Genomic DNA, 8,432 nt, shown 5'->3' with positions numbered 1-8,432 from the left:
CCAGGCATGTTTCCTCACAAGGCTAAAGCAGCAACAAATGGGGATTATGGCTTCCCCAGAAGATTCTTTAGGGGATTCACTGGAATACTGACACACCAAGTGGTCATCTGTACTGCCTAATGGTTGGATCGGCTTTGTTTTTTTTTTATAATGATTTTTATTGCATTTTTTTCCAAATTACAGATAAAACAGAAAAAAGAAATAACATAAAGAGTAGAAAGAAAGAAAAAAACAGAAAGTCACAACCATTTCAACAACTTATTTCAGATTTCCATCGGACTTCCCCACATCTCCCACATAGTGCATTCTTGACAATAAAGTTATCAGCAAATTATAACCTTATTTCGTGTGTTTCTTTGTATTTTCAATTGCAGTTTAAGTTTAAATCTCTTATTTTCCATTTACTCTAAAAATATAACATATTGTCATTTTTACCCATTTAAACTTTGATTCTTTCATAAATATTATCCAATTTCATAAATAATTAAACTTTCGTTGCTGGGGCTAACATTCCAAGTCATACGGCATCTTAAGATTCATATAACTTATAATACTTTTGCAGATAGTCTTTGAATTTTTTCCAGTCCTCCTCCATTGCCTCTTCTCCCAAATCTCGGATCCTTGCAGTCATCTCGGCTAGTTCCATGTAGTTCATCAATTGCGTCTGCCAGTCCTCCAGTGTGGGCAAATCTTGGGTCTTCCAATGCTTAGCGATAAGGATTCTTGCTGCTGTTGTAGCACACATAAAAAAGATTCTATCCTTTTTTAACACCTTCTGGCCGACGATGCCCAGAAGGAAGGCCTCCGGTTTCTTGGGGAAGGTGTACTTAAACACCTTTTTTAACTCGTTATAGATCATTTCCCAGAAGGCCTTCAATCTTGGACAAGTCCACCAAAGGTGAAAGAATGTCCCCTCAGCTTCCTTACATTTCCAACATTTATTATCGGACAAATGGTATATCTTAGCCAGCTTGACCGGGGTCATGTACCACCTGTATACCATTTTCATAATATTTTCTTTCAGAGCATTACATGCCGTAAACTTCATACCGGTGGTCCATAACCTCTCCCAGTCCTCAGACATGATATTATAACCAATGTCCTGAGCCCATTTTATCATCGCTGATTTAACTGTCTCATCCTGAGTGTTCCATTTAAGCAGCAAGTTATACATTCTTGATAATAACTTGGTCTTTGGTTCTAACAACTCTGTCTCGAGTTTCGATTTTTCCACCTGGAATCCTGTTTTTTTGTCTAGCTTAAAGACCTCATTAATTTGGGCATAGTGTAACCAATTTTGCACCTTATCCTTTAATTTTTCAAAGCTCTGCAACCTCCAATTACCTCCAATGTTTTCTATTATTTCCCAATATTTCGGCCAGTATGCCTCCATATTGGGTTTTTTCCGAGCCTTGGCCTCTATTGGTGATATCCACCTCGGAGTTTTGCTTTCCAATAAGTCTTTGTATTTTTTCCAGACCATATATATTGCTTTTCTGACAATATGGTTTTTAAACATTCCGTGTGTTTTTCCCTTGTCATACCACAGATACGCATGCCAACCTAGCGAATTATTAAAGCCTTCCAGATCTAGAACATCAGTGTTTTCTAATAGAATCCAATCTTTCATCCAGCAGAAGGCCGCAGCTTCATAATATAACCTTAAGTCTGGCAGGGCAAACCCCCCTCTCTCCTTTGCATCAGTTAGTATTTTAAACTTTATTCGGGGCTTTTTGCCCTGCCAGACAAACTTAGAGATGTCCTTCTGCCACTTTCCAAAACATTCCACTCTGTCCACAATCTGCAAGGCTTGAAACAAAAACAACATTTTTGGCAAAACGTTCATTTTTATAGCTGCAATTCGGCCTAACAAGGATAGTTTCAATCTTGACCAGATTTCTAGGTCTTTTTTAACTTCTGACCAACATTTCTCATAGTTATCTTTAAATAAGTTCAAGTTCTTAGAAGACAGATTGACCCCCAGGTACTTCACTTTTTTGACAATGTTTAGTTCTGTTTCCTTCTGAAACCCCTCTGTTTCAGTAGCTGTCAAATTTTTCCCTAACACCTTAGTTTTTTGTTTGTTCAACTTAAAACCCGCCACCCGACCAAATTTCTGAATCAATTCCAAAACTCTTTTTGTACTAGATTCTGGCTCCTGTAATGTTAGAACCAAGTCATCTGCAAATGCTTTCAGTTTATATTGTTTCGCTCCGACCCATATTCCTTGTACCTGCCGATCTTTCCTTATCATGTTCAGCAAAACCTCCAGGACTGAAATAAACAATAAAGGGGAAAGGGGGCACCCCTGACGTGTTCCTTTTTCAATATGAAGTTCTTCTGTCACCACATTATTCACTATCAACTTAGCTTTTTGTTCTGAATAGATTGCTTCTATTCCATTCTCAAACCCCCTTCCCACTCCCATCCCTTCCAAATTTTTCTTCATAAATTTCCAAGAAATGTTGTCAAAGGCCTTCTCCGCATCAATAAAAATTAACACTGCTTTAGTGTTAATATTTGTTTGTAAAAGTTCCAAAATATCGATAATATTCCTAGTGTTATCAAACAAATGTCTACCTGGGAGAAAGCCAGCTTGGTCCTTATGGATTACTTCATTTAATACTTTTTTAAATCTATTTGCCAAGATGTCTGCAAATATTTTGTAATCCACGTTTAGGAGTGAGATGGGACGGTAGTTCTTAAGTTGAGTCTTTTCAGTTTCCACTTTAGGTATCAGTGTGATGAATGCTTCTTTCCACGTATCTGGTGCCCTCCCTCCCCCCATAATCTGGTTGCAAACCTCCATTAATGGTTGTATCAAGTAGTCTTTTAACATCCTGTAGTACTTGGAGGTAAGTCCATCAGGGCCTGGAGATTTGCCTAGTTGCATGTTCTGAATGGCATCCTCGATTTCCTGTTGTGTTATTTTACAGTCCAAGATTGATCTCTTCTCTTGAGATAGTTCTGGTAGGCCATTGTCTTTCAGGAATTGTTCTATCTCAGTTGCTTCCTCGGACCCTTGTGTATACAGTCTTTTGAAGTATTTCTGGAAGCACTTTCTAATTTCTCCCGGTTTCTGAATATTTTTCCCTTCAACTTCTAGATTGGTAACATAGTTTAATTTTTGTCTCTTTTTCAACTGCCAAGCTAGCAGTTTCCCACATTTGTTCGCAGATTCAAAAGATCTTTGTTTCATTTGTTTAATTTTCCATTCCACTTCTTGGTTAATCAATTTCGAATATTGTGATTGGTGGAATTTGATTTCTCTTAAAGTCTCTTTTGATTTTGTATTCAATCTTAATTTTTTCTCTCCTTCTCTTATCTTCTCCAATATCTTATCCTTTTTCCCATTCCAGAATTTTTTCTTAATCGTATTCTGTTGTATCAGAAACCCTCTCATAACAGCTTTGCTTGCGTCCCAGATTATTCTTTTTTCCACCGAGGTATTCAAGTTAATTTCAAAATAGTCCTTTAAAGCTTTTTGGGCCTTCTTTACAATCTCTTGATCTCTTAACAGGTTGTCATTCATTTTCCATCTGAAGGAATCGGCAGTAGTAATGGTTGGATCGGCTTTGCACATCTATGAGAGACAGTGGAGGGAAAGGAGAGGGGAAGGGAGGGAAGAGGGACTGTTAGACTAAAGATGCTCAGGTAATTCGCTCTTTGCAATTTCCAGTGCAAGCTGACTTGATCTCCACATCCCAGGCAAATGTGTAGATTGAAACTGAGGAATGCAAACATAACCTTGGTCACTGCCCAGCAGAGTTTAATGGAGCTGTGGGGCCACTGCCACATCTGCTGCCCAGGTGGGCCAGCTAGGACAAAATATAGGGGGCAGGCAGATTGCTGCACAAGCCTGGATTGGACCTGATGCCATCACATGATGTCAGCAAGACTGTTGGCAGCAGGGAGCCCTCTTGTGGCACACATACTCACCTGCATAATCAGCAAGTGGAAAGGTGGTGCTGCACTAGCAGGGTGACACTGGCATTACTCTGCAGGCAATCCACTCCCCAGCCCAGCACAAGAGGGGGTGGATTGCTCTTCCACTTTTTAAAATCCAATGGCATTTGCACCCTTTTATTTTTTTTAATCCAGTGACATTTGCACATGCCAAATGTTCCAGGGAAATTCCTGGCTCAGAAACCATATCAAAATTAGTTTTTAAAATGAGGGGTGGTGTGTGTGTGTGTGTGTGTGTGTGTGTGTGTGTGTGTGTGTGACAAAAAAAAATATGAGTAGTTAAATACGTGTTTAAATGTGTGGGTCTTTTAGCAGATGAAAATAATAATAATGAATTTGTAGATTAATGTCTAAATGGGACAGAGTGGACCCAGTAGAGGGCACACCAGAAAGTGGCAGAGACCAGAAAGAGACTGATTCGCCCATCCCTACCATTTGGCATGAGTGGCCATGGTCGTCTTTGATAAAGAGCATCTGGGAAGGAGCACTGCTTCTATTTGCAGAACTGTTTATTGGTCTAGCTTTATTTCTTGGCTGGCAAAGACAAACTCATTACAAGAAGGAATGTCTCATTTCCTGTGCTGGCTCCCAGGATGCAGCAGGGCTTTTACCATTAATACTGTTATTTGTACTTACAGAGATGCACCATAGTTCTCTCTACAACTCTCCCTTCCCCTGTACTTGCTGTAGCTATAATGGTTCACTATAATATTACACTGTGGCAAGTTAGTTATGGTTACTCTTATATGGCATGGCAATGAACCAGTGCTGCTACTTGTTCAGAGATGGAATCAGGGAAGCAAAATATTCTAGTTCAAATGCAATTTGAATGCAGCCATTTGGATGCCAACCAAATGCTAGGAAAAGATTGTTTGCCCCATCGAGAAACAAAGGGAGAAAACTTCTCCCTATTTACATTATGGTCCTGTCCCCAAAATGGTGGGTTTCAAATGGGGAAAGGAAGCGAGGTGTACTAGGTATATCTCTAGTCTTTGCTTAGCTTTATGGGTTTTTAGCAGTAGTAGTGGCAGTGCCACTTCTGCAATTTTTTTCCATTTATGAATTTCATCCTATGAAGCATCTCAAAGTGATTTCATATATGAAACTATTTCATCTATAAAAACAATTAAAAGAGTTACATATATAAAAACAACTGCATCTATCTATCCCTCTACCTATGGAACAATTTCAAATCCAACTGTAATAAAACTTTTCGCTTAGAAGGCTTATTAAAAGAGGAAAGGCTTTGTCCCTGCTGAACTTCTGGTGCTTCCTGGAGACTATCTTTTATTCCAGCAAGCTATTTTAGCTGGTGTCGGATATTACAACTTTATCTGATTTTTATCTTTTGCATTGTATATTTGTAAATGCTTAAAGACTATTGTAACTGAGTGGTTTATAAATTGCCTTAAAACAGTTAATAAACAGGACGCAAAAGACAACAGAGAGATGGTATCTTTCTGATATGTAATGGGAGGCAGTTCCAGGTGGTAGGAGTTACCATACAAAAGGCCTGAATCTGACCTCTTGACAAGAGGGGACCTACAGGTTTCACCCTCCTGCAGAACACAGTGATCTGCTAGATATATGAAGGATGGTATCCTTCGGGCAAAATGGATTGTTGAAGCTTTGAGCTTTGTAGCAACTTAACCATCCATTTAGCTATTATACCACTTCTTCTTCTTCTTCTTCTTCTTCTTCTTCTTCTTCTTCTTCTTCTTCTTCTTCTTCTATCACTCGTAGCCGAGTAAAAATGTCTTCCATAAACATAGTTTTATGTCCATAAGTGACTGTGGAGGCCGATTCTGGACCCACACGTCCCTCCACAGTGGAGACATAGGTTTCCAGGTGGGAGTTGATCACGGTGAGGGTTTGCCAAGCGTGCCTTCCCCTTAGCACATTTCTCCCTTTCATCCTGAGTTCGAGCATCTTCAAAATCCACAACCCCTTTGGTAAAGGCTGTTCTCCAACTGGAGCGCTCTCAGGCCAGTGTTTCCCAGTTGTGGTGTTCATACTACATACATTATAATACTACAGTGGGGCAAGCACAAGGGATATACATAGGAACACAAGAAGCTGTCTTATATGGAGTCAAACCATTGGTCCATCTAGCTCAGCATTGTCTACACTGACTGGCAGCAGATCCCCAACATTTCAGGCAGGAAACATTCCCAACTCTACCTGGAGATGCCAGAGATTGAATGTGTGACCTTCTGCGTGCAAGGCAGATGCTCTGCCATTGAGCTAGATGGGTGCCTTAGCAGCAAGGGCTAAGCTGGTGCCCCATCAAAAACAACAAAGCTTGGTGACACCTTAAAAACTAACTAATTTGTTGTGGCATAAGATTTCAGGAGTCCAATGCATCTGGTGACATGAACTCTGGTCCATGAAAGCTTGGGCCATAATAAATCTGATGGGTTTTCTTCAACTTAGTGCTAAGCAAATCATTCCGTCAGCACAAGGATTTCTCCATGTGCAACATAATGTCCTTCTTACCTTCCCTCCCCATGTGTCCCCTAAATCTGTTCTGGGTGATCTCCTAACTCCCCAGAGAAGATTTGGTGGTAGCATGGGGGGGAAGAGGGAGCCCCATTGTATGAGCACTATTCCTTGTACTAGTGCAATTATTTAGTAGAGTAATCTTCAAGGTGCACACGACTCTTAGTTGCTTTTTTTCTGCAACAGCCTAGCACATCCATCTTTCTGGAACTCAAACCTTGGATTAGTAATGACTGTATCTTTGTCTACCTCCCTGTGTCTTGACACCAGCTTCTTCAATGGATAAGCAAACACCCTGATGAACCTCTAGCAGGAAACCTGCTTTGCTGTTTTGCACTTTCCAGTCTTAGTGGTCCAGATGTACCAAGATACAAACTTTCATCAACAGTTTTCAAAGCAGAATCAAAGTTGGAGGTTGGAGTCCCGAGAAACAAAGGGAACTGCCCACATTGAACCAAAGGGGAGTTCTGGATATTCTTCAGTAAATGGTTTGCCAAAGGAGTTTGGCTAGCCGGCTAGCCAGAAGTACCCCTTAGCATGCATCATCCTGAAGTGGATGTGGGCTGACATTTTATATTCAAGGTCATTTTTCAAATAGTGCTTCAATTTCTCCCCCTTTATTGCAAAGCCACTAGTGCACTTAATGTACTTCACCTGCAAATTGCAAATTACGATCCAATTACTAATGTGGGACGCAATAGGCTTCCTTCAGTTAAAAGCACAATTCTTTGCTCTTACATTGGGAGAATATTAAAAACAATCCGTTCCAGGATGTATGTTGAAAGCAACTTCATTTTCTCTTTTTTTAGTCCAATAAATTAGTGATGAGCTATGGCTCTCGGGTATTAAACCAAAGAATTGGATTCCTGCTACTGAAAGCACCTATCTCTAGCTCTGCTCCATTCTTTTTCATTAGCTCAAACAATTTTTTTATAACTTTTTCCTGTGGAATCCTGTCTAAAGAGAAGTAAAAAAAGTTTCTGTTTTAAGATCCAGAGTGAAAATGGCAAGGATGTCCATACAAGGATGCTCTTAGAAACCGAAACAACTCAGTCCATGTTTTAGGCAGATGGAAATCAACCACTTTTGATGCATTGCTTTTCAACTCTTTTCAACTCATTGCTAAATAGCAACTCTGAGCTTACACATTCATTATCATATAGTTGATGACTGCAGCCCTGAATAGTATTGCATGTGTGAATGAGTCCTCTTATTGCACATCAAATGCCAGTCAAGGGCTATTGTGTATCTCCTCAGACATGATGCTTGTCAGTAGAGACAACTGGGTTTCCCTTCTCAGGCAGAACACTTGAGAATTGTTGAAGCCCGAAGAGTTTTGAAGTATCACAGGAGGGTTCTTCACATTCTGTGTTCTGTTCCGTAAAGCAAAAGGTGAAGAGAATTTGAGGTTCCTCATTTGAAACATCTGAGAAATTCTAAAGGATGTTCAAAGAGTCTCTGTAAGACCATAAATGATCTGAGATCCCTGGCTCACTATCTATGTTGCATGAAGCTTGCTGATCAGAATGTCGGTGGTTTGAATCCCCGTGATGGGGTGAGCTCCCGTTGTCCCATCTCCTGCCAACCTAGCAGTTTGAAAGCATGTCAAGTGCAAGTAGATAAACAGGTACTGCTCTGGCGGGAAGGTAAACGGCATTTCCGTGCGCTGCTCTGGTTTGCCAGAAGTGGCTTAGTCATGCTGGCCACATGACCCAGAAGCTGTATGCCGGCTCCCTCGGCCAGTAAAGCGAGTTGAGCACTGCAAACCCAGAGTCATCCACAACTGGACTTAAGGGTCAGGGGTCCCTTTACCTTTACCTTTTGAAGGATTTTGAAAGCACCTTGATAAGACCACCAAATGTTTTATGGAGGGCTACACATATTCTGAGTTTAAGTTCTTATCCCAAGGAAATGTTGATTTGAGCTTGTGATAACTGTTTGGGGATCAGTGAAATTAACCCTCTTGA

The sequence above is a fragment of the Podarcis vaucheri genome (genome assembly GCF_965113315.1).
Source record: "Podarcis vaucheri genome assembly, chromosome: 5".
NCBI classification, from domain to species: domain Eukaryota; kingdom Metazoa; phylum Chordata; class Lepidosauria; order Squamata; family Lacertidae; genus Podarcis; species Podarcis vaucheri.
Note: the sequence above shows the minus strand (reverse complement) of the source record.